Source organism: Protopterus annectens, chromosome 1.part0, assembly GCF_019279795.1.
Source record: "Protopterus annectens isolate FY-2018-M chromosome 1.part0, PAN1.0, whole genome shotgun sequence".
Taxonomy (NCBI): Eukaryota; Metazoa; Chordata; order Ceratodontiformes; family Protopteridae; genus Protopterus; species Protopterus annectens.
In genome coordinates this window covers 508,523,989-508,549,391 of record NC_056725.1, presented here as the reverse complement: position 1 = coordinate 508,549,391, position 25,403 = coordinate 508,523,989, and the positions used below count along the sequence as shown (strand labels likewise).

The following is a 25,403-nucleotide window of genomic DNA, read 5'->3' as shown; positions in this document are numbered from 1 at the left end:
TGCAGGGGCCCTCAACAAAAACTTACCTAAAAAACAGAGACCCCAAAACACAAACTTACAAACATTCCACACACACCAATCACATCACACACAGTAAACAATCCTCACACAACACCAATCACATCACACACAGTAGTCAGCACACCCGTGTCTCACAAAACACAGCCCATAAGGCAAAACAATAAACCAATGCAGCCCATAAGACAGAACAATAAACCAAACATACTAGTCACTGGCGACATGATAGTGAGATGCACAGATGCCCCCCTCATCAGGCTCAACAAGGAGAAGGTCACAGTCAGCTTTTGTCAGGTGCTAGAATCCACCACACCCATATGCACTCAAGTCTCTCCACAACAGGTACAAGTATGACTCTGTCATTGTCCCATGTTGGTGTGAACGACTTGAGACATACCTCTCTGGACTATATGAAGAGAGACATGATTGAGCTCTGAGTATTTGCTCCAGGCAGGTATGACACTAGCCCTAAGCAGCATCCTACCTTCACCAAGAATGATACCACAATATCAATAAAAAATGTTTGACTTCAACAATTGGCTTAGTTTCTGGTGTCTTTCTTTCTAAAGGGATCCAGTATCTGTCTGCCTGGGATGATATGGTTGACATGCCACAATGCTTTGCCAGAGATGGCCTCCACCCGTCACCCCTGAGGTTCCGGATCTTGACCCAAGCTCTTGCCTCCCCCATTATGCCTGTTTTTAGGCCATGTCCCAAAGACAAATCTTTCAACATAAAAGATCTGTCGAAAAGCAAATTGAAGGTCATGCTGCTCAATGCTAGGAGCCTTAATCTGAAAAATGCACTCCCTGTAGGATGCCAATGTCTGTGCAGTCACGGAAACTTGGTTCAGGGATGCAGAGAGCACCCCTGCCTTACCAGGCTATACCTCATTCCCCACTTTCCGATCCCAAAATGAGGTCTCGAAGACTAAGGGTGGTGGAGTCTCTATCTTCATTAAGGACAGGCACACCTCCAGACTGGTTTACCAACATGATGCACTGGAACTACTCCAGGTGCAACTGACAGTTGGCAAAACACCCATCCAAGTTATAGCCAGCTATAGACCCCCCCTCCATGTCCAACACTTCCTACTTGACTCCATCAAGGTACCTCCTAACACCCTGATCCTTTGTGACTTCAACTACCCCACCATAGAGTGGATGAACTATTTCTCCACTAATGTACTCACCCAACGATTCCTTGATTTCATCTGTTCTAATGCACTAGATCAGCTGGTCTTATCCCCCACAAGGGGCGATAACATACTGGACTTGGTTCTCACATGGGCGACCGTTGCACCACTCCCATAGTATGTTCTCCCTGGTGAGATCAGATCATCGGTCTGTCTCATTCGATGTTTCTATACCACCCAACCCCCCCTCAGCCATAATCAGGCTAAAAAACTTCTCAGAAGCTGACTACGACCTCCTAAGGAGGGTATCAGCATTTTCACACCACCACTCCCCTAATATGATGCAAACAGTTATGTTGAACAGTATGCTAGTGCAGTATACAAGCACCTGTACAACTGCATGGACTCAGCCATACTTAACAGAACTAAAATCTGCTCATGAAGGAAACGCATACTTGTCTGGTGGACATCCTGTATCAAACAGGCTTTACAACAAAAGGAAGAAACTGTTGTCCAAGGGTAAAAAGGGACAAATTCCAAATTGGAAAAACTCCCTTCTCTGCTTCAACAAGCAAATTAGATCACTTTTGAAAACCTCCAAAGCCAATTATGAGTTGAAACTAGCCTCATAAGCAAAGGGAAACCACAAGTCCTTCTTCAGCTACATTAGGAACCTCCATGGCAAAGCCCAAGTTTGTTCCAAACTAGTACTTAATGGTACCACTTACACTGATCTTGCAGATTTAGCCAACCTGTTGGCTGATAGGTTCAGTGCAAACTTCACCCCCTTATCTTCCCCCAAAGGCCCAGTCGACATCCTCGATACTTGTGCCACACCTTGCATCTGTGTAGATCAAGTGTTAAAGGCCCTATCCAAGGCAAATAACATAGCTTCCATGGGACCTGATAGTATCCCAGGCTGTATTCTGCACAGTCTACAGCAAGAACTAGCTTCACCATTGAGCACCCTATTCAACCACAGCCTAACTACAGGCTTCATTCCAGCAGAGTGGAGAACTGCCATTGTTATCCCTTTGCACAAAGGTCGTTCCCCTACTGACCTGGGTAACTGTCGCCCCATCAGCCTGACAAGTCTGGTCTGTGAAGTCATGGAACATATTGTTATGGGTCTCATAAATAAGGACATGGGCAATCTCCAAGCACTCGACCCATCCAATTCGGATTTGGCAAGGGCAGATCTTGCCTAATGAAACTAGTTGACTTCTTTGAGACCGTCATCAAGGCCCTGGTTGAGAGAAAGTTAGTACATACAGTTTACCTTGACCTGGCCAAGGCCTTTGACACAATCCCTCACTCAGGCATCATCAAAAAGCTAACGCAACGTGGTGTTAATTTGGATCTAGTCAGATGAGTGGCCAGCTGGCTCACAGATAAGACCCACAAGGTCAAAATAGGTGCTGCACCTCCGACAGTATACCTGTCACTAGTGGTGTTCCCCAGGAATCTGTCGTGGGACCCCTGCTGTTTGGCATACACTTCTCAGATGTCCAGGCAAAGACAAAGGGCCTGTGGCTGACCAAGCTTACAGATGACTGTAAGTTGGGTGCTGTCATTGACTCCCCAGTTGTGGTTAGCATACTGCAAGAGCATCTCACAGCTACAAATGACTGGTGCCAAAGTCATGGCCTTAAGTTAAATGCAAAAAAATGTATTGTAATACCATTCGGCAAAAATACGGCCCCTGCTGATTACCACATCAACGACAACCCCCTAAGCACACAACTTGTGGTGAGAGACCTGGGTACTCAGGTTAACAACAATCTCATATTCAACCATCATGTGGCAGCAGTGGTCAGAAAAACCTTTTACTTGGTTCATCTCATAAGTAAAGGGATTGTATCTAGGAAAAAAGCAGGTTATTACCTCTCTGTACTCCTCTCTTATTAGACCTATAATTGAGTATAATGACCCATTTAGTATGTACCTCTCCAAACAACTGCACCAACTGGAAAGGCCACAGAAATACCTCACAGAGAATCCATGGCCACCAACACCTGTCCTATGTGGACAGGCTAAAATCAATGTCACTCTACTCGGTATCATACAAGTTGCTTAGAGGTGATCTGTGTCTCGCCTTCAAGGCAATGTCAGACTCTGCCCTACTGGAGATGCTGCATATCCATAAGTCTAACTCCTCGTCCATTACCCGCTCGATAGGCGTAAGTCTAATATGCAACATCAGCAGAACCTGCTGGAGAAACAGGTTTGTCTCCAAGAGGCTGCTCTGTCCCTGGAATAGACTTCCCATACATGTCAGAGTACCTCACTGACCCTGTTCAAATGGAGCCTTGATGAGTGGATGGGAAGCCATAAATTTGTCCCAGGGGTTCCACCTTTGTCCCTCACTGACAGGGGTGACAGGTGCTGACTACTGAGGTTTCTTTTTTTGGGATAAACTCTTGGCTAGGCTTGTAAGGGCCCCAGGGCCATTACCCTAGTAATCTCCTTTTGATCCTATGATGTATATATGTGTGTGTGTGTGTGTTTGTGGTACAGAAGAAAGGCCAATTTCATTTACCTACTTCCTAGTTTCCTAGTAAAGGCTGTGGATAGCATCAGCTTGTTCATCGGGTCACTGCAGGAGCTGGATGTCACTCAGCAGCATTGGGTGATCACATATGGGATTCTGGATACTGGCTAAGGCTCTTGCTGCCCCTATAGTGCCTTTTTTAGGCAAGGTTCAAATAGCAAATTCACCACCGTAACAGGAACAGGTAAGCAAAAACTGAGGGTAATGCTACTCAATGCTAGAAGTCTGACTCTCAGAATGCACTCACTTGAGGCAGTCCTTAAAATGAAGAGCATTGATATCTGTGCAGTGACTGAGACCTGGTTCAAGGCTCCAGAGAGCACCCCTGCACTACCAGGCTATAACTCATACCACACTTTTTGGCCATGTAACCTGGACCGAAACACCAAAGGCAGAGGTGTGTCCATATTCATTAAGGATGTCCACACCTCCAGGCTAGTTGCTCAGCATAATGCATCCGAGGTCATCCAAGTGCATCTAACTCTGGGCAAAACTGTAATCCAAATTGTAGCTTGCTACAGATCCCCCACCCTGCCCCAGGATTTCCACTCCTCTTTTTTTGATGTACTGGAAAATATTAGGGTTCAACCAAACACTCTAATAATGGGCAACTTCAACTACCCCACCATTAACTGGGAAAACTACTCGTGTACCAACTCCTTAGCTCAATGCTTTCTCGAATTCATAAACTCCAATGCCCTGGATCAACTTATCCACACCCCCACCAGGGGCAACAATATCCTAGAACCTAGTCCTTACTAACATGAGTGACCGGTGTTCCACACCTGAAGTCCATTTCTCGTTGGTCCGATCCGACCATAAGCTAATCACCCTTGATACCCACATCCCACCCCCACCCCCCATTAAGGAAACCATGGTAAAAAAATTTCTCCAAAGCCAGCTTCCTGCTTCTTAAGACAGAAGTGGTGAACTTCATGACACCCAAGCAGATGGACAGTACAGTTACAACTGCTGAATCCTACACAGATGCACTCTATAAGCACTTACACGAGTGCATGGATCGTGCTATCCCAAACAGAACCAAGACACTATCCTCCAAAAAAAGGAAGCCAGTCTGGTGGTCCCCTGCCATAAACAAACTGTAGAACAGAAGGAAGAAACTGTTGCAAAAGATAGTAAAATCCCATGAGTGGAGGAGCTCCCTGGTCAGCCTCAGTAAGAAGCTGAGATCCCTTATAAGATCCTCCAAAGCTAGCTATGAAAACAAAATTGCCACTAATTCTTAAGGACAACCACAAAGCATTATATAGCTATGTCAAGAATCTCGATGACAATACCCAGATCTGCTCTGAGTTACAGCACAATGGTATGAAAATTACAGAACCAACTGATATTGCCAACATCCTGGCAGATAGGTTCAGTGCTAACTTTACCCCCCCTCGCCCCCTAAAGGGCCCATATCTATACAGGAAGAATGCAGAGTCCCTGTAATCACAACTATGCAGGTAAAAGCTGCACTCTCTAAAGCCAAAAACACACTCTCCATGGGACCGGACAACATCCCAGGCTGCGTTTTACATGAACTTCAGAAGGAACTGTCTCCCCACTTAAGCACCATGTTAAATAATAGCCTGGCATCAGGCTTTGTGCCCACTGAATGGCGCACAGCAAAAGTTATCCAACTCCACAAAGGGGGAGCCACCACTGATCCCGGGAACTATCGACCTATTAGCCTGACGAGCCTGGTCTGCAAGGCCATGGAATGTATCATCATGGAACTCATAAACAGACATTGGTAACCTCCAAACTCTGGATCCCACCCAGTTAGGGTTTGTGAAAGGCAGATCCTGCCTCCTGAACCTGATCGACTTCTTTGAGACAGTCACCAAAGCCATAGATGAGGGTAAGGTGGTTCACAAAGCCTATCTTGACCTCACCAAGGCTTTCAACACCATCCCCCATTCTGGAATTATAGCTAAACTCACTAAACTAGTTATAAATCCCTACGTCACAAGATGGGTTGCCAACTGGCTCATTGACAGAACCCACACTGTAAAAGTTGTAGACTCCAAATTTGACCTCAAAGTAGTGACAAGTGGGAGTACAACAGGGCTCTGTCCTGGGACCTCTCCTGTTTGGAATCTACTTCTCTGAAGTACAGGCTAACACAGAAGGCCTCTGGCTGATGAAGTTCGCAGATGACTGCAAACTAGGAGCCATAGTCAAGCCCCCAAATGAATGGACATCCTACAGAAAGGCCTCGCTGAGACAGATGCCTGGTGTCAGAGTCATGGCCTCAAGCTCAGTGCCAAAAAGTGCAGTGTCATCCCCTTTGGTAAAAACTCTGTACCCATGAACTACCACATAGGCAGCAGTCTTAACACCATATGTGTGATAAGAGACCTTGGGACCCAGGTGGACAGTAGTCTCTCCTTTGATGGTCACATCGCCACAGTAGTCAGAAAGTCCTTCTATGTGGCACACCCCATCATAAAGGGGTTCTCATCCAGGAAAAGAGGCCATTGTTCCCCTGTACTCGACACTCATTAACCCATTATAGAGTAAAACGCCTTTTTTGGAATGTACCTAACAAGACATCTTCAGCAGTTGGAAAGGCCACAGAAGTACATCGAGGATTACTGGCCTCAAACAAATGCCCTACACTGACCGCCTCAAAAAACTCAAGCTTTACTCCGTAGCATATCGCTTACTCCGAGGTGATCTCTGCCTAACATATAAAGCTATGTCAAACCCAGAGCTGTTGGACATGCTAAACTTAAAGAAATCCCAATCCCTCCAAGCTACACGCTCTAGGGAACTAAACCTTGTCACCGCAATAAACAGGACGTGCTGGAGGGATAGATTCCTGTCCCAAAGACTTCCCATACTCTGGAACAGGCTACCCATACTCTGGAACAGGCTACTCATCTATGTCAAGCAAAGTTCTTCATTAGCACTCTTCAAGAAAAATCTTGATGAGTGGATGGGAAATAGGAAATGCACCCTGGGGATCACTTGTGTCTGCTCGACAGTGGCACAGGAGAATAACTTTCTTGGGTGGCGTAAGCCAGGGAACCTTGTTGGCTAGGCTTATGTAGGCCCTTAGGCCGATAGCCTAGTACCTACCTACCTATAAACCTATATGTAGCCTGTTTTAATGGAGCTGATTATTGGGTTTGTTAAACACCTATGCTATTGCATAAAGTTTCATATTCACCTTAAATACACTAATGAAAACATCATTTTCATTTGTTAATTAGGTATATCAAGTAGGCACAAACTCTTTTTTTTTTTTTTTTTTTTTCCGGAAGCAATGCTGGACTTCCATCTGGTTAAAGGATTTCCCCAGAATTGCAGAAGAGGCAAATTGGAGACTGACGTTGTAGACTAGATTATAGTATGATTATCATTAGCTTTTCACATCCTTAATCTTAACGTGGCTGTATATCATTCTTGATTTTAGCAAGCAACACAGGGCAAAATATCCAGTTAAACATCACAGATTGGTAATACTTGTGACATATGAGTCTTACCGTAATTTCCTTTTATCTCCCAAAAATATGTTAGTTCATGTAATACATAGATTATGTATATGTGTACTTGTATAGCTGTGTGTGTATGTATGCATTTGTGTATTTTTTATATATATATATATATATATATATATATATATATATATATATATATATATATATATATATATATATATATATATATATATATATATATATATATATATATATATATATATATATATACATATATATATACATATATATATACATATATATATGTATATATATATGTATATATATGTATATATATATATATATATATATATATATATATATATACATACATATATATATACATATATATATATATATATATATATATACATATATATATACATATATATATATATATATACATATATATATATATATATATATATATATATATATATATATATATATATATATATATACATATATATATATATATATATATATATACATATATATATATACATATATATACATATATATATATACATACATATATATACATACATATATATACATACATATATATACATATATATATATACATATATATATATATATATATACATACATATATATATATACACATATATATACATATATATATATACATACATATATATATATATATATATACATATATATATACATATATATATATATATATACATATATATATATATACATATATATATATATATATATATATACATATATATATATATACATATATATATATATATATATATATATATATATATATATATATATATATATATACATATATATATATATATATATATATATATATATATATAGATATATACACATATATATATAGATATATACACATATATATATATATATATATATATATATATATATATATATATACATATATATATATACATATATATATATATATATATACATATATATATATATATATATATATATATATATACATATATATATATATATATATATATATATATATATATATATATATATATATATATATATATATATATATATATATATATATATATATATATATATATATATATATATATATATATATATACATATATACATATATACATATATATATATATATATATATACATATATATATACATATATATATATATATATATATATATATATATATATATACATATATATATATATATATATATATATATATATATATATATTTATATATTTATATATCATCATCTTCTTTCGGCTGTTGCCGTTAGGGGTCGCCACAGTGGATCTTCTGTTTCCATTTCTTCCTGTCCTCTGCATCATGCTCTTTCACACCAACCGCCTGCATGTCCTCTCACCACATCCATAAACATTATCTTAGGCCTTCCTCTTTTCCTCTTACCTGGCAGCTCCATCCTTAGCATCCTTTTCCCAATATACCCAGCATCCCTCCTCGGCATGTGTCCAAATCAACGCAATCTCGCCTCTCTTGCTTTGTCTCCAAACTGTCCAACATGAGCTGACCCTCCAATATACTGATTCCTAATCCTGTCCATCCTAGTCACACCCAGTGCAAATCTTAGCATCTTTAACACTGTTGCATCCAGCTCTAACTCCTGCCTTTTTGTCAATGCCACCGTCTCCAACCCATATAATATAGCTGGTCTCACTATCCTCTTGTAGACCTCCCTTTCACTCTTACTTGTACCAGTCTGTCACAAATCACTCCTGACACTCTTCTCTACCCATTCCACTCTGCCTGTACTCTCTTCTTCACCTCTCTTCCACATTCACCATTACTCTGAACTGTTGATCCTAAGTACTTAAACTCATCCACCTTTACCAACTCTACTCCCTGCATCCTCACCATTCCTCTACCCTCCCTCACATTTACACACATATATTCTGTTTTAGTCCTGCTGACCTTCATTCCTCTCCTCTCTAAAGCATATCTCGACCTCTCCAGGGTCTCCTCAACCTGGTCCCTACTCTCACTACATATCACAATGTCATCTGCAAACATCATAGTCCACGGGGCCTCCTGTCTGATCTCATCTGTCAACCTATCCATCACCACTGCAAATAAGAAAGGGCTCTGAGCTGATCCTTGATGCAATCCCACCTCCACCTTAAACGTATCTGTCACTCCCACCGCAGTCCTCACCAATGTCACACTACCCTTGTACATATCCTGTACCACTCCTACATACTTCTCTGCCACTCCCGACTTCCTCATACAATACCACAACTCCTCTCTAGGCACCCTGTAATATGCTTTCTCTAAGTCCACAAAGACACATTGCAATTCCTTCTGACCTTCTCTGTATTTCTCCAACAACACACTCAGAGCAAGTATTGCATCTGTAGTGCTCTTTCCTGGCATGAAACCATACTGCTCATCACTAATCATCACTTCCCTTCTTAACCTAGCTTCCACTACTCTTTCCCATAACTTCAATCTGTGACTGATCAATTTTATCCCTCTGTAGTTACTGCAACTCTGCACATCACCCTTATTCTTAAAGATAGGTACCAAAACGCATTTTCTCCACTCCTCAGGCATCCTCTGACTTTCCAAAATTTCATTAAAAAATCTGGTTAAAAATTCCACTACCATTTCACCTAAGCACCTCCATGCTTCCACTGGTATGTCATCTGGGCCAACAGCCTTTCCATTCTTCATCCTCTTCATAGCTGACCTTACTTCCTCCTTGCTAATCTGTTTCACTATCCCCACATCATCCAACCTTCTTTCTCTCTCATTCTCTTCATTCATCAGCTCTTCAAAGTACTCTTTCCATCTCCTCAACACACTCTCCTCACTTGTGAGTACGTTTCCCTCACTATCCTTTGTCACCCTTTCCTGCTGCACATCTTTCCCAGCTCTGTCCCTCTGTGTAGCCAATCAGTACAACACACACACACAAAGTTTGTCTAGTGATATTTTTGCCAATATTTGTTTAATCGACGCAGCTTAGTCAATTAAACAGATGGCTGATGAGCCTGTGAGACTGACAACCCCTAGGCAGGGGAATATATCCTTTTCCCCGGGATTATGCGATCTCTGAACTAGAATATGTAATTATCGGGGCCTATGCAGGTGCAGGGGGGTTTGCCCACTTACAAAACTATGCTTCTTTGCATTTGTCCAGATAATTCATGGCATGCATAATGTTGATCATTTTGATTCAAATGACTAGTGTTTGGCTAATTTAAGAAGATCCAGTTATGTGTATATGTAGTATATAAAATGTACGTGTATGTAGTTGCTGTTCATTTCTTTGAATATTTGAACTCTTCAACTTTGCTTTTATCAGCTTAAGAGACTGAACTCTATTTTAATACCATCTTCTGTGTGTGTGTGAGGTTGTGGTACAGTGGGGAGTGCGAATTTGCCTTTTCGCTGCTGTTATGTGATCTTGGTGTTTGGTATATATATAGATATATATATATATATATATTTATAGATATATATATATATATCTATATATATATATATATATATATATATATATATATATATATATAGATATATATATATATATATATATATATATATATATATATATATATAAAATATAAATAAGTATCAGATTAGCAGGGCATGTGGGGGGTGTATGCAAGCTCCTGTCACCATTAGTTTTGTGTTTCAATCAATGTTTTGTTCATAGGTTGGAACTAGGCTTACTGGGTATTTCTTCCCACAATATTTACTTCCCTGGACTCCTGTCTAGCAGGACGACTGACGTGATCCCCGGGTTAAATTTCCTATCTCCCATTCAATCGTCAAGGTTCCTTTTGAAGACGGCCAAAGAGGTGCTCTGCTTGACATGTGTGGGCAGTCTATTCCAGAGTCTGGAGAGTCTCTGGGTCACATCTCTCCAGCATGTTTTGTTCATTGTGATGACGAGGTTTAGATCCCTGGAGCGTGTGGCTCTGAGGGATTGGGATTTCTTTAAGTGTAAAAGTAAAGTCCAGGACACAACCGTAGATGCAAATCTTCTTTATATTCTCACAAAGTACAACAGATGAGCGCTTTCATCTAATGACTAGACTTCATCAGATAAAAGCACTGGTACCTGTAACAACTTTTATACATCAAGTCTCAATCAACAAATACACTTAATTAAAATTTAAAGTGATACACATGTTCACTATTAACTTTCCTGTTTTAATGTGTCATATAAATTTTTCCCTCTGCTTTTTACAACCACATTAAGTTGTATTTGAGATTTTTGGATGACATTTTTGTGCTATGGAATGGGACCAAAGAATTGCACAAATTTATGGAATATTTGGATTCATGCACTCATTTTCTTTCTTTCACACACACATACAATGAATATTATATTAATTATTTGGATGTTACCATTTCTAAGACGATCAGTGGTTTCAAATCAAACCTCTACAGTAAAGCTACTTGGTGCAATAGTTATTTACACTTCACTAGTCACCATCCGACTGCACAAAAGAAAAGCTTAATTAAGGGCCAAGCAGTTAGGATAGCCTGAATGACCTCCGACTACTATGATTTAGAACAAGAAATGGTTTTCCTAGATAAATGTTTTAGTGAGAGAGAATACCCTATCGAAATGGTCACTGAAATTCTAAACGAGGTTATGAATGAATGGGGTGTAAAATATAAGGCCCTTTTAGGTCAACCCCTTCAGAACACTAAAGTGGTTTTGGATGAGAGAAGAAAATATAACACAGCATGTATTATTCAATACAGTATGTTCTCTGAGGTATTTTCACACATAACTAGAACCAACTGGAACCTAATGAAAACAAATAAGGAGGTACATCAGTTAGTGGGTATACAACCCATTTTCACATATAAGGTGGGAATGAATTTCAAGAGGACCTTCGAACATGGAAAAAGGGAATCTTTAAAATACAAGGCAACCACTCCTTGTGGAGCGTGCAGTGTTTGTATCTATATATGGGGAGAGGCAACTGTAAAATTAAACGGCCTGAACAGTATAGTAAGATTTATCAAAGGGAATTTTAAGTCCAAAATGTTAGTTTATATGGCTATATGCACTGCATGCAGTGCATACTATATAGGAAAAACTGAAAGGACATTTAGGGACCATATCTATGAACATTTTATACGACATTAGGACCCACAAGGAAACAAATGCTTTGTACAAACACAGTGTATCTTGTTCTTTGTTTGTAGGATTTAAATTTGGTATAATTGATTCAGTCACAAAGGATTTTTTGAGGGGAGGGGGTGATATGAAAAATGCTTTATTATACAGGGAACTGTTATGGCAGCTCAGGCTTATATCTAATTCCCCACCAGGTCTTAATGCCTATATTAGTATAAAATCTGTATTACATAAAAAAATGCTGAAAGCGTGTAATCAGTTCGAGTTATGTTTAAAAATGATTTTATAATTTAGAGATTGTACAAATGGTCTTAAATTTATCCACTTAAACTACAAATACGTTTTATAGTTTTTTATATGACACATTAAAACAGGAAAGGTAATAGTGAACATGTGTATCACTTTAAATTTTAATTAAGTGTATTTGTTGATTGAGACTTTATGTATAAAAGTTGTTACTGGTACCAGTGCTTTTATCTGATGAAAGTCTAGTCATTAGATGAAAGCGCTCATCTGTTGTACTTTGTGAGAATATAAAGAAGATTTGCATCAACGGTTGTGTCCTGGACTTTACTTTTATATTTGAATTGGTTTTGGTTTCTTACTTTGTATTCATTTCTTTAAGTGTAGCATGTCCAACAGCTCTGGGTTTGACATGGCCTTGTATGTTAAGCAGAGATTGCCTCTGAGTAGACAATATGTGACAAGAGTATAGCTGGAGGTTTTTTTAGACTGTCAGCATAGGGCATCTGCTTTAGGTTTGTGATTCTTTTAATGAGGTATTTCTGTGGCCTTTGCAGTTGTTGCAGATGTCTTGAGAGGTACATACCAAACTGGATGTTGTATTCTATAATGGGTCTAATGAGGGATGAGTACTGTGGGGCAATGACCTCCTTTTTTTTTTCTGGATGAAAAGCCCTCGGTGATGAGGTGTGCCACATAGGATTTCCTGACTGTTGTGGTAATGTGGTTATTGAAGGTGAGACCACTGTCCACCTGTGTCCTTAAGTCTCTTATCACACTTTCAGTGTTTAGTGTATTGCCACCTATGTGGTAATTCACTGGTACATGCTTTTTCCCCAAAGGGGATAACTATACATGTCTTGGCATTGAGCTTGAGCCCATGGCTCTGGCACCAAACATCTGTTTCTGTAAGGCCCTTTTGTAGAATATCCACATCATTTGGGGATTCAGTAATGGCTCCCAGTTTGCAGTCATCTGCGAACGTTGTTAGCCAGAGTCCCTTGGTGTTGGCCTGTACTTCAGAGAAGTAGATGCCAAACAAGAGCGGTCCCAGGACTGAACCCTGATGTATTCCACTTGTCTGGAGCTGGATTTGGAGTCTGCTACTTTTACAGCGTGGGTTCTGTCAGTAAGCCATTTGGTAACCCATCGAGTGACGTAGGGATTAATACCCAGCTTAGTAAGTTTATCTATGATTCCAGAGTGATGATGTCGAAGGCCTTGGCGAGGTCTAGATAGGGTGTGTGGACCGCCTTACCCTCGTCCACCGTTCTGGAGACTGATTCAAAGAAGTCGGTCAGGTTCAGGAGACAATATTGGCCCTTCACAAACCCAAACTGGGTGGGGTCCAGTGTTTGAAGGTTGCCGATGTCTTTGTTTATAAGTTCCATGGTCTTACAGATCAGGCTAGTCAGACTGATGGGGCGGTAGTTCCCAGGATCCAAGGCGGATCTCCCCTTGTGGAGTGGGATAACTATAGCTGTGCAGCAAACAATGGGCACGAAGCATGAGGTGAGGCTTTGATTAAACATGACACTTAGGTGAGGTGTCAGTTCATTTTGTAGTTCATGTAGTACATAGCCCGGGCTGTCGTCTGGTATCATGGATGCTGTATTCTTAGCTTTTGAGAGTGCAGTTTTTACCGGTGTGGCCATTATTACCAGAATTTGATAATCTTTTGGTATTGAGATCGGCCCTTTAGGAGGTGAAGTTGGCACTGAATCGATCTGCCAGGATATTGGCAATGTCCTTGGGATCAGTATATTTAATGCCATTCTGTTATAGCTCAGAGTAGATCTGAGCATTGCCATTTAGATTCTTGACATAGTTGTAGAATGCCTTGTGGTTGCCTTTGGAATCTTTGGCAATTTTATTTTTGTAACTAGCTTTGGAGGATTTTATGAGGGATCTCTGCTTCTTACTGTGGCTGGTAAGGGAGTTTTTTGCCTCCTGGGATTTTCCTCTTTTCTGCAACGGTTTCTTCCTTTTGTAGTAAAGTTTGTTTATTGCAGGGGACCACCAGATTGGCTTCCTTTTTTGGAGGAGAAGCGTCTTGATTCTATTTGGGATGGCACAATTCATGCATGAGTGGATGTGCTTGTAGAGTGCCTTAGTGTAGGATTCAGCAGTCGAACTTTCAGTTCCCGTCTGCATGGGTGTCATGAAGATTGTCACTTCTGACTTGAGTAGCATGAAGTTGGCTTTGGAGAAGTTTTTTATGGAGGTTTCCTTAGTGGGGGGAGGGGGTGGGATGTGGATGTCACGGGTGATTAGCTTATGGTCAGACCTGACCACCTACGGGCTGACCATAAGTGTGGAGCATCAATTTTCCCATGTTGTTAATGACCAGGTCTAGGATATCGGAGTCCATGGTGGGACTATGGATTAGTTGATCCAGGGCATTGGAATTTCTGAATTCCAAGAACCGTTGTGCAAAGGTGGTTGGTACATGAGTAGTTTTCCCAGTTAATGGCAGGGTAGTTGAAATCGTCCAATAAGTGTTTGGTTGTATCTTAATGTTTTCCAGTATGATTCGAAAGGTGTAGTGAGAATCTTGGGGCATGGTGGGGGATCTGTAGCAAGCTACAATTTGGAATGCAGTCTTACCTAGTGTTAGTTGTACCTGGAGAATTTCAGATGCATTGTGTTGGGGAACTAGCCTGGTGGTGTGAATATCCTTGGTGAATATGGACACTCCTCCACCGTTAGTGTTTCGGTCCTGGTTTGGTGGACATAAAGTGTGGTAAGAGTTATTGCCTGGTATGACAGGAGGTGTTCTCTGGAGCCTTGAACCAGGTCCCAGTTACTGCACAGATATCAATGTTCTCCATTTTTAGGAGCGTCTCAAGAGAGTGCATTTTGAGGTTTAGACTTCTAGCATTGAGTAGCATTACCTTCAGATTTTGCATACTTTTACCTGTTACTATGGTGATTTTGTCCTTTGAACTTTGCCTAAAAAAGGCACTATAGGGGTGGCAAGAGCCTTTGCCAGTAACCTGAATCCTAGGGGTGACAGGTGCTGACCATCTCTGGCAAAGCATCGTGGTCTTTCAATCATGTCATCCCAGGCAGACAGATACTGGATCCCCTTTGAATGACACCAGAAGCTTAGCCATTTGTTGAAGTCAATCATTTTGTCCTTGTACTGTGGTATCATTCTGGGCGAAGGCAGGATGCTACTCAGGGCTAGGGTCATAGCTGCCTGGGCCACATGAACCGAGAGCTCTTCCATGTCTCTCTTCATGTAGCCCAAGGAGGTACGTCTCGTCATTCACTCCAACATGGACAATGACCGAGTCATATCTGTACTTGTTGTAGAGGGACTTGAGTGCATGTATTATGTGGCGGATCCTGGCACCCAACAGGCAGCTGACTGTAATTTTATCCTTGTTCAGCCTGGTGAGTGGGACATCAGTGTGCTTGACTATAGAGTCACCTATGACTAAAGTGTTCGGCACGTAGTCTTGCCTTAGGGGCTGTTGTTGGGCGGCACACTGGTGGTGTGAGCTATTTGGTTGTGACTGGTGTTTATTTGCATTTCAGCTTCGGAGGTCCTTGTTGCTTCGGCAGGTTACTGTTAAGGGCCTCCGCATATGAGGGTTTAGTGTTGCTATGTGAGGGTGTTGGTGGTGTGGCTTTAGAAGGGGTATGTGTTGCTTGAGGTGTAGTGCGGGTGTTAACCTTCTCCTCTTGACTGTCTAGCACAATCTTGGGTGGAGAGAGCTTTGCTTCCCGTTTGGCTATGTAAGTGCATCTCTCACAGGTTGTAGTGTTTGGTGGTAGGAGGAGAGGGTTGTCTGTGTACATGAAGCAGTTGCTGCATTGCCCCAGTATGCCCAGATTCACCAGGTGGATAGGATAAATCACTGGAAGCTGACCCTTGGACATGCCTGGTTTGGTGGTTTTTTTTTTTTTTTTAAGTACAAAAGCTGTTTTCCCTTACCTTAGCAAGGTACTTTGCAATTATAGGCTATTTAGTAGCTACGGTTATATTCTCCTTATTAACAAGGAGAGTTGAGTGCTTGTATCAGTTTAAGGCTTCCTAGTACTTTCCAGCAGGTTTTAGAACAAGTGCTATTCACAGGGATGCTTAAAAGTAAGATGAAAAAGAAAATGGTTTAGCCTAAACACTGCAGTGTGCACTAAAGGAGTTAGATGTGAAAGTAGGTAACTTAAGTTTTACCTGTCTAAAAAGTTAAATTTTAGTGGAGAGTCACTATTTATTTTTTTAAAACAGCAAGATAGATTGAAAGGGGTGGTCACTTTTGTATTCTGGTACTGTAGGATGGCCAATAAATTTAAATAGTTGGAGGGGAGTGATTTCACAAAATGATAATTTTGCACTTACTCATACGAGCCAGTAAAAGCAGAGAGGAAATGAGATATATGGTCAAATTAACATAAGGAGCAGAACAAACCACATTATTCAAAAAAGGCCGGAAAGTAATACAAAATACAACAAATAAAAAGCAAACAAACCTTTCTCTCACAGCGAAGTGTAGCAGAGTGTGGGTGAGCCTTTTTAGTACTGGAACATTTGAGTGTTCAATATTTCTTTAAGCTGTAGCTGGCTGAGCTTTTGGTTCCTAGATTAAAAAGGAAGATTCATATATCTCTTGACTCTTAAAATCTTCTTGGGTTCAAGAAAGACTGAAACAGAATCAGTCAAAGCAAAGATTTGACTGTAGGCAGACTGTATAAGGTACTCATTGACTTGAAGGCAGGAGAGAAGTTGAGAATTCAGTGGAGTTCCAGTAAGAAACAGCCGGATGCCTTTATTTTGAGGAAACATCATTAGCCAAAGTCTTATGAAAACTTCAGAGATGGCAAGGTGCTAAGAGAAGCAGAATGCATCTGTTCAAGGTAAATATGTCCAAGAGTTGCGGAGAAACTTTGCCCAATATATTTCTGGGTTTTTTGAAGTATGGAAAGAAACATCCAGAGAATATTAAGAGATAACTAAAGAACATGATATTCTCCAGATCAGAATGTTATCCAGGGCTGTCACAAAGGAATGAGTTGCTGGGTTCATTGTTCGTTATTAGGGCCGCTGATGAATGCATATCTCCTCCACAGAATGCTCTAGATATGGAACACCTGTAAAGAAGCTATCTGTATATGGTGACAGTTCATAAATTTTGAGAACTGTGACATTTAATGTTTTTTATTCAACTGAAGTCAACATTGCTGAAATAACAGCAGTGCAGTTTTATCTTTTTTAAAGTTTTTTCTTTTTAACTTTTACCAATATAACAGCAAAACAACTATGTTAAGATAACACATCAGTAAATTTATAGAAATGTCAGACCTATATGTATAACTAATAATAAAAAACAATGCAATGCATTCTTTTCGGAATAACAAACTGACTACCCCAACTTTATCAAAATTAAACCATATTTAAAAGTCCACCTATGCATGGTCTGGTTTCCTAAGAATGGTCTAGCTGTCATTTCAGTATAACAGTAGTAACTGTGAAATACAATATTTAATTTATTTTACTTGGGTGTTACTTCTAAACAGCATCAGGACACTTGTATTTCATAGAAAATAAAATTAAAAAAAAAGTTTAGCTCAACCGCATCCCTTCTGTAGAACCGTGAATCCATACTGCCAATTATTTTTACATTTCCCTTCTTGAAGTCACATCTTTGCAAATTCTATCTCCTGAACAGCTTGAGTAAGGGATCATTACTCCTTTTTCCAGTGAGACCCCTTCTGTTTACACAGTCTTGTAATTACATTTTACCCCCTACACGTAATAAAAGATTGAGGAAATTCATATCTGGAGTGTCAAAGTTCAGGGAAGAATCCTACCCTGTCAGAAACAGTGTGCCAGATAGGTTAATATACTCTGGTCAGAGGCAAATACATTTTCTTTGCAATTCCTACTTTGATTGTTTAAGTTTGTGGCAGCACCAAAAAATATGCACCTGTTTTCGGAGTGCTCCCATTCCACACTTCCAGCAATTTGGTATAGTACTGTGATACATAACTGTTGGTCTAGCTGGAGTAGGCAAATACCAAAAAAGGCATTGCCATCTGATAAATCTGCAGTATACCCAGCAGCAATCAAATTTGCCCACTTATCTTCAGAAAACTGTGTATTGCAATCTCTTTACCACAAACTCTATTGGTTGTTTAATGTCTTAATGGCCTTAAAGCCTCCTCTAGTAGTTTCTGTGCCTGCTATTCCCAGGTCATCTACTCCTCTTAGGGGCCCAAAGAGCAGGAGTCCAGTGAAGAGAATTTGGATTCCGGGGAAGAGTCTTTGGCATATTTTTCTAAAATCCCTTCTCCCTTGGATTATGGATCTGAAGAGATAGAGTCTATTGGTCTAGACCAGTGAGGGCGAACCTATGACATGCTTGGCAAAGGTGATGCATGCCACAATGTTGTGGGTGACACATCAGTGATCATCAACACCCTAGTTACCAAAGACACTGCTTTTGCATTCATTGCTCATGTGAAGTGCACTGAATTATTTTGTGCCAAGGGCTTTTGACATGCCAAAACCGAAAGTTTCGCCATCACTGGTCTAGACTCTCCCTTAGAAAAACCTCCTTTGGGGACACTATTTCTTGCTTGATGGAATATTTCAAATGGGACTGTTCTCCGGTTTCTGATCTTCAAAAGAGGTTTTATGTACTCATCCAGATGGAGTCTCACAAAAAATTCTACTGTATATCTGTTCCCCCCGATTCGCAACCTCCAAGCCCCTAAGAAACCTGGCATATTTTGCAAGGTGCCCGATGAATGTAAATTTTTGTGTAAATGTCCTTTGGCTGATTCTTCTCTAGTATCTGTTACTTCTAACAAACCTTCTAAACTTTTACCATTCACTAAACAACTTCCTTCAGATAAGGACAGGAGAGCCATGGAACATCTAGGAAAACAGTATATACTGCTGCCACACTGACTTTTAAGGGCTATCATTTACCAGAATCATATGACCAACTATATTTTAGCCCTTCTTTCTCAAACTTTTCAGGCAATCTCTGACCTAGATTCAGGAGGGAAGGTCTTTGCCCTTTCTTTACTGTGTTCTACCTCTCGAGCTGCATTTGCTTTTGTTTTGAGATGTTAGTCAAGACTTTGTCTCCAGTCCTTACCTGATGATATCAAGGCTAAACTGTTGGATGCTCCCCTTGATAATAAGAACCTTTTTTGTTCTGCTGCTCCTGAGCTTTTTTATGTCCCTCCAGGATAAATTCCTCACTGACAATACCAGACTAGCCATATCCACAACCTTCCTCCTCTCTACACTCCTATATGTTTTCCCCCTCTTTACCAACTTAAAAAAATCAGACTTAAATTGGAAACCTGCTACAACAAAATAGCCTGTTTCGCAGCCAACCTTCCCCACCAAATCCACCATTGTATTGCTCTACATAAATTGGCTCAAGCTACCTAACCTTCTTGTTCTCTACCAACTTAAATTCACACACAATATCATCTTCCATCTTGGCAGTTACTCATCCCTCAAGGAACTTGTTGTTCCCTACTCATGCCTACGAAGTCTAAGATCTGCAGACAGAAACTTTCTCACAGTAAAGAAAGCTAACAACATTCTCAGTGAAGCCCTATTCTCAAATCAAATAACCAAATTATGGAACTCTCTACCCCACACCCTCCAAAACACACCTGAATCTGCCAGTTTTAAACTACTATTTGAACATCTGTCCAAGAACTGGCATTGCTCCTGTGCCATACTTGACTGACAAGATATCTATAACTCTCTCAACGCACTGTCCACTCCTTATCTAATTTTCTCTCTCTCCTCATGTTTATTACTGCTTAAAAATAAATGTATATAAAGGAAATCTTAATTTGGTCATAACTGTTATTTAATATGTACACACTAGTAACTTTATTTTTTCTCACAGTGATCTTCACTAAAATGCTTGTGTTTTTTTTTCTTTTTGAACCTGTATCTACTAGAAAACTGTATTGAATGCTACTTTGTATAGACTAACTAGAAGATATGTATTCTGCATCTTACTGTATGTGCACTATTGTACTATCTAATTATTGTATATTGCTTGTATTTCTGTAGAGCTTTTCTACCTGGGCCTCCACTGAAAATGGGCTTCTGGTTCAGTCGGACTTTCCCGGTAAATAAATAAAGGCAAGGTCTTGTAGGAATTGAAACTTATCTCCTAGCCCTAAATTTCAAAGGAATTATCTATCCAAATCTGCTGCTGTACACAGACAGCCTGCCCTCCTACTAAAGGTAAAAAGAGTTCTAGATGTGTTCCCCTTGCTAAGTTTACTCATACTCCTACTTCTCATAAGCTTCCTTTTTAAGATGAAATAAGTTCTATCTGACAATTAGCTTCTCCTTTCCCTAGGCCGGGTTCCCTTCTCCCTTAATCTTTCTCTGTCCTTTTCCAATTAGTTAAGGATCACTTAAGATTCCTTGTCTATTATCCCTCAAGGATATTTCATGGTGTGGAAATCCTTTCTTCCTTTTCTGGGAATCCCTCAGGAACAGCTTCCTTCTTCCCAGATCTCCTTCATGGTCTTTTGGCTCAGGACATCATTCAAGTTGTGCTCTTTGCCCAGGAAGGGAAAATGTTTTATTCCAGGATGTTTCTGCTTCCCAGGAAGGAAAGCAACTGGAGGCCCAGGTCCTTTCCTTTGGATGTTGTCCCTTCAAACCCTGTTCTTCTTCCCCAGGTGGTCTTAGGCATCCTTGAGGTCCAGTGATACCATCTTCACATCCCCATTCATCCTCTTGTCAGGTATTTGTGTTTATCTGTTTCTTCTTGCATTTTCTGTTCTGTGCTTTACCCTTTGGCATCTCTACTGCCCCAAGGCTATTCACCAAATGCCTTGCTCCTGTCATTGCCTTTTGCAGGATGAGAGGGGTTTCGGATCTTTCCTTATCTAGACGACCTACTTATTCAGGCTTCATCCCCTGAGGTCCTGCTTCAACACCTCCAGTGTATTCAGTCTGTTACAAAGCTTGAGTTTTATCATGAACTTTAAGAAATCAACCCTGCTTCCTTCTTAGGATCATGCTTTTCTCAATTGCAGGATCCAGACCATTGCCATGTTGGCATCCCTGCTTTCTTCCAAAGCCCTCTCTGATCACCTTTTTTCAATCCCTTCTTACTCAGGCTTCATTCACAGCCAGGGATTTTTCTCGGGATCTGTGATTCATGGCCTCCACCATTCTTCTGCTGCTTCTAGACAGACTCCATATGAGAGAACTACAGTGGTTCCTCAAGTCATTGTGGCTACAACACTGTTATCCACTGGATTTCATAGTTTCTTTCCTTCCATGGCTCAAGCTCAAGCTTCAGTGGTGGATTCATCAATTTTCTGTCAACCCATGACTTCCTTTTCTACCTCCAGTCCCATCTCAGGAACTTTTTTCAGATGTCTTGGACAGGGGCGAGAAGCCTCCTTCAATTCCCTCAAGGTCCAGGGTGTCTGGCCTCCTCATCTGAGGTCAGATCACATCACCATAAAGGAGATGAGAGCTCTCCTTTTAGCCCTTCAAGCTTTTCATTCCCACTTTCTTCCAGGGCCTGTCAAAGTCTTCACAGACAATACCACTGTGATGTGGTATATCAGTAAGCAAGGGGGGGGGGGGGCACAGTCCTACCATCTTTGCAGACTTGCTGTCCAATACTGAGTGACTTTTCAGGCTGTCTACATTCCTTCAGAGAACAATGTAGTAGCAGACTCTTTGACCAGCTCCAGTACACAGGCCCACAAATGGATTCTTAACCACAATGGTGTTTCTGGACATTGTCCATCGGAGGGGCATTGCACAGGTAGATCTTTTTGCCTCCCCATTAAACTAACAACTTCCTCTCTTCTGTGTCGGAGTCTCTAGCTTCTTGCTTGGAAGGTAGATGCACTATCTTTTCCTTGGAAGAAGTTTCTCTACGCCCTTCCCTCCCCTTCATCAGATTCTGAGGGTTCTGCTAAAGATCAATTAAGACTGCCCCAAGATATTGCTGATGACTCCCTTTTGGCCCTGAAAACATCGTTTCCCCTTCACTTAGCCAGGGGAAATCGCCACAGGTTACATCACAGGATGGGTCCCTTCTTACACAAGTCAAGGGGTCTCTGATCCATCCCCACTTGTCCACTCTTAAACTGATGCTGTGAATGATAGGCTTTGATCCCCTTTAGGCACATCTGATGTTGTAAGTGATAGGGCTTTGATCCCTTTTAGGCACATATTTTCTGAATATGTGCTTGGGGTTCTGCAGGAGGCCAGGAAACTAATTCCAGGAAATCATATTTGTCCAAATGGAAAAAACTTTCTCTCTGGTGCCTATCTCATAACCATGATCCTTTTTCAGTGAGGATCCCTTTGGTTCGCTCTTATTTGTGTGGATTTCTCCCATTTTGGTTTCACATATTCTTCGGTTAAAGCTCAACTTTCAGCTATTTCTGCTTGTTTGCCATTGACTCCTCCTGTTGCCTCTAGGTTTGAGATCAAACAATTTCTTAAAGGTGTCCTTCATATCGGACCTCACGGGAAGCCTATTCCACCTTCCTAGAACCTCAGTTTTGTGCTTGAAAAATTGACTGTCTGCTTTTGAGTCTGCAGCTTCAGCTTCCCTGCAACATTGTTGGAAGATGATTCTTCTTTTGGCCCTTACTTCAGCTAAGAGTCTCTGAACTCCAGACTCTTATGGCTGTTCCTCCTTTCTTAGTTTTTATAAAGACAGGGTGTCTCTTCATAGTAATCCTTCTTTTATGCCCAAGGTGGTTAAATGAGTTGTCTCTTAATCAGTCTAATTTGCCCTCCTTTTTGCCTTCTCTGAATTCTGCTGTTCTTCACACCTTGGATTTGCATAGGCAGTTCAGATATTATTTGGATTAGACTAAGGCCATTCTCAAATCTGAACACCTTTTCATTTCCTTTTTATCCCAGATCTCCGAGTTTGGTTGTTTTTATGCAAACCATATCATCCTGGATCTCTAAAGCCATTTCATTTTGTTATTTCTTTCATGGTAAATTTTTTTCTACCACTGTAACAGCTTATTCTATTAGAGCTGTTGCTTTCTGTAGTTCAAGGAATTGGATATCAATTCCATCCTTGACACTGCTACTTAGATTTCTGTCCATACCTTCACTAAGCATTACAAGTTGTTGAGGTTTCCAGAACAAGAGCTCTTCTGTGCTCTCATCCTCACGTTTCCTCTTGAACTTTTGTACTCTCCCTTATGTAAAGAATACTAAAAGAGTGATATAGAAGGACACATATCTGTACATTACCTTTATGCCCTACACCTTGTGTGGTGTGGGGAGCATATGTGTGAGGTATGATGCCTATAAATTCCTAAAGCTTTGGTGTACTGCCTGGATGTTGGGCTACCTTTGGCAGGGGATGCCTTATGCAAAGAATACTGCAACAGTGAAGAGAAGGGCATCTACTGTTATGGTAAGATTTTACACAACTGTACTTTCTTGTGCTCAAGTCATCTCTCTTAAAGATTGCCTAACCATAAACTTATCTTTTTCCTTATTTATGTATTTATTTATTTATTTATTTTACTGACAGAGGTCAAAGTTAACTTCAGCTTTGTCCACATTCCAATAAAATCCCAATGCTCTAGTGACTATTGACCCAGTCTAAAAAAGATTGATCACGTGCTCACTAAATTCTTCACCCCTAAAAAGGAAAATATATTTTTTCTTGTTTTCCTCCATAACAACATTCCATTAATATTGGTGTATGGTCTGAGGTACTAATAGGACATGTAGCATGTAATAATGTTTTTTTAGAGATTAAAACTTTAACTGTCCTTGATTGTGACTTATAACTGGCTGAATAAAGATGTATGCATGTTCCCTTCACAATTTAAGTAACTATGTACATCGACTGACCTAATCAAATTGACAGATCTACTAATGAACCTTCCAAATGTCATAATAATCTGCCTCTTTGGACCACTAGGCACTTCACCTCTGCTAAAAACAGTATTCCAGTCTCCTTTTTAAATAAGTGTTCCTTCCTGTAGTAGCACCATTTCTCCCAATACCTACTGTAATGCACTTGGAGGCAAGAATACATTTGGTCAGTGTGACCACCTGACCCTGAAATATCTCCTTTACTAATGTATATCTACCCAAAACATCTACATGTTTTTCTAAAAGAGTAAATGGCAGTTTCCTCTGTACCAGCACAGCTACTCCTCATCTCCTATCTTTTAGGTAGAAAGCAGTTCCCCCCCCATAAAGGTAGCTCATCTTTTCTAGCTTAGTGCTCTTCAGATGATAAATATATCTTCTGCAATAAAAGAAATTCAGAGTTGAGCTTCCTTGATAAAATGGAAAAACTTATTTTAACAGAGCTTATAAGCTTATTAGCATTCTATGAAAGTACAATAAATATTTAGACTACTTCATGCAAATCCAAAACCTTGTGGCATGTCCTGGTTGTTATTGCAGCATCCATATTCACTTATCTGTTCTAACATTGCAAAAAACATGGGTATAGTAATGTCTGTTGTAAAGACTAGACCTAGACATAATAGTTTTACTAATCAGATTCACTAGTTAATGCTATAATCTAATCTCCCTGTTTTGAGGCATCCCATCCAGATAATTGAACTAGTGAAGCATGTTTACAAACCAGCAGCAGCAGACATTAACCTTCCAAGAGCCAAACAGAAAACAGTGAATAAGAATGTATATACATTAATTTTGCTCCCAACGAGACAGCAGTAGAAAAGCTGTACAAAAAGGTTAGGGCAAGAAGATTTTTTCCCTTTCTGTCATCCTTCCCATGGCTTCCCATGTGCGTATTCAACACTTAAAAACAGCCGGTAAGTAACATAGTAGTAGTATACTA

At 40.1% G+C, this 25,403-nt stretch overlaps 1 protein-coding gene across 1 annotated transcript in view; it reads left to right on the top strand.

Annotated features, from left to right (window-relative positions):
* The window catches only part of AARS2 (alanyl-tRNA synthetase 2, mitochondrial), a 1,016,815-nt gene that overhangs the window by 11,689 nt on the left and 979,723 nt on the right, over positions 1 to 25,403 (top strand). The gene's annotated exons all lie outside the window — the stretch shown is intronic.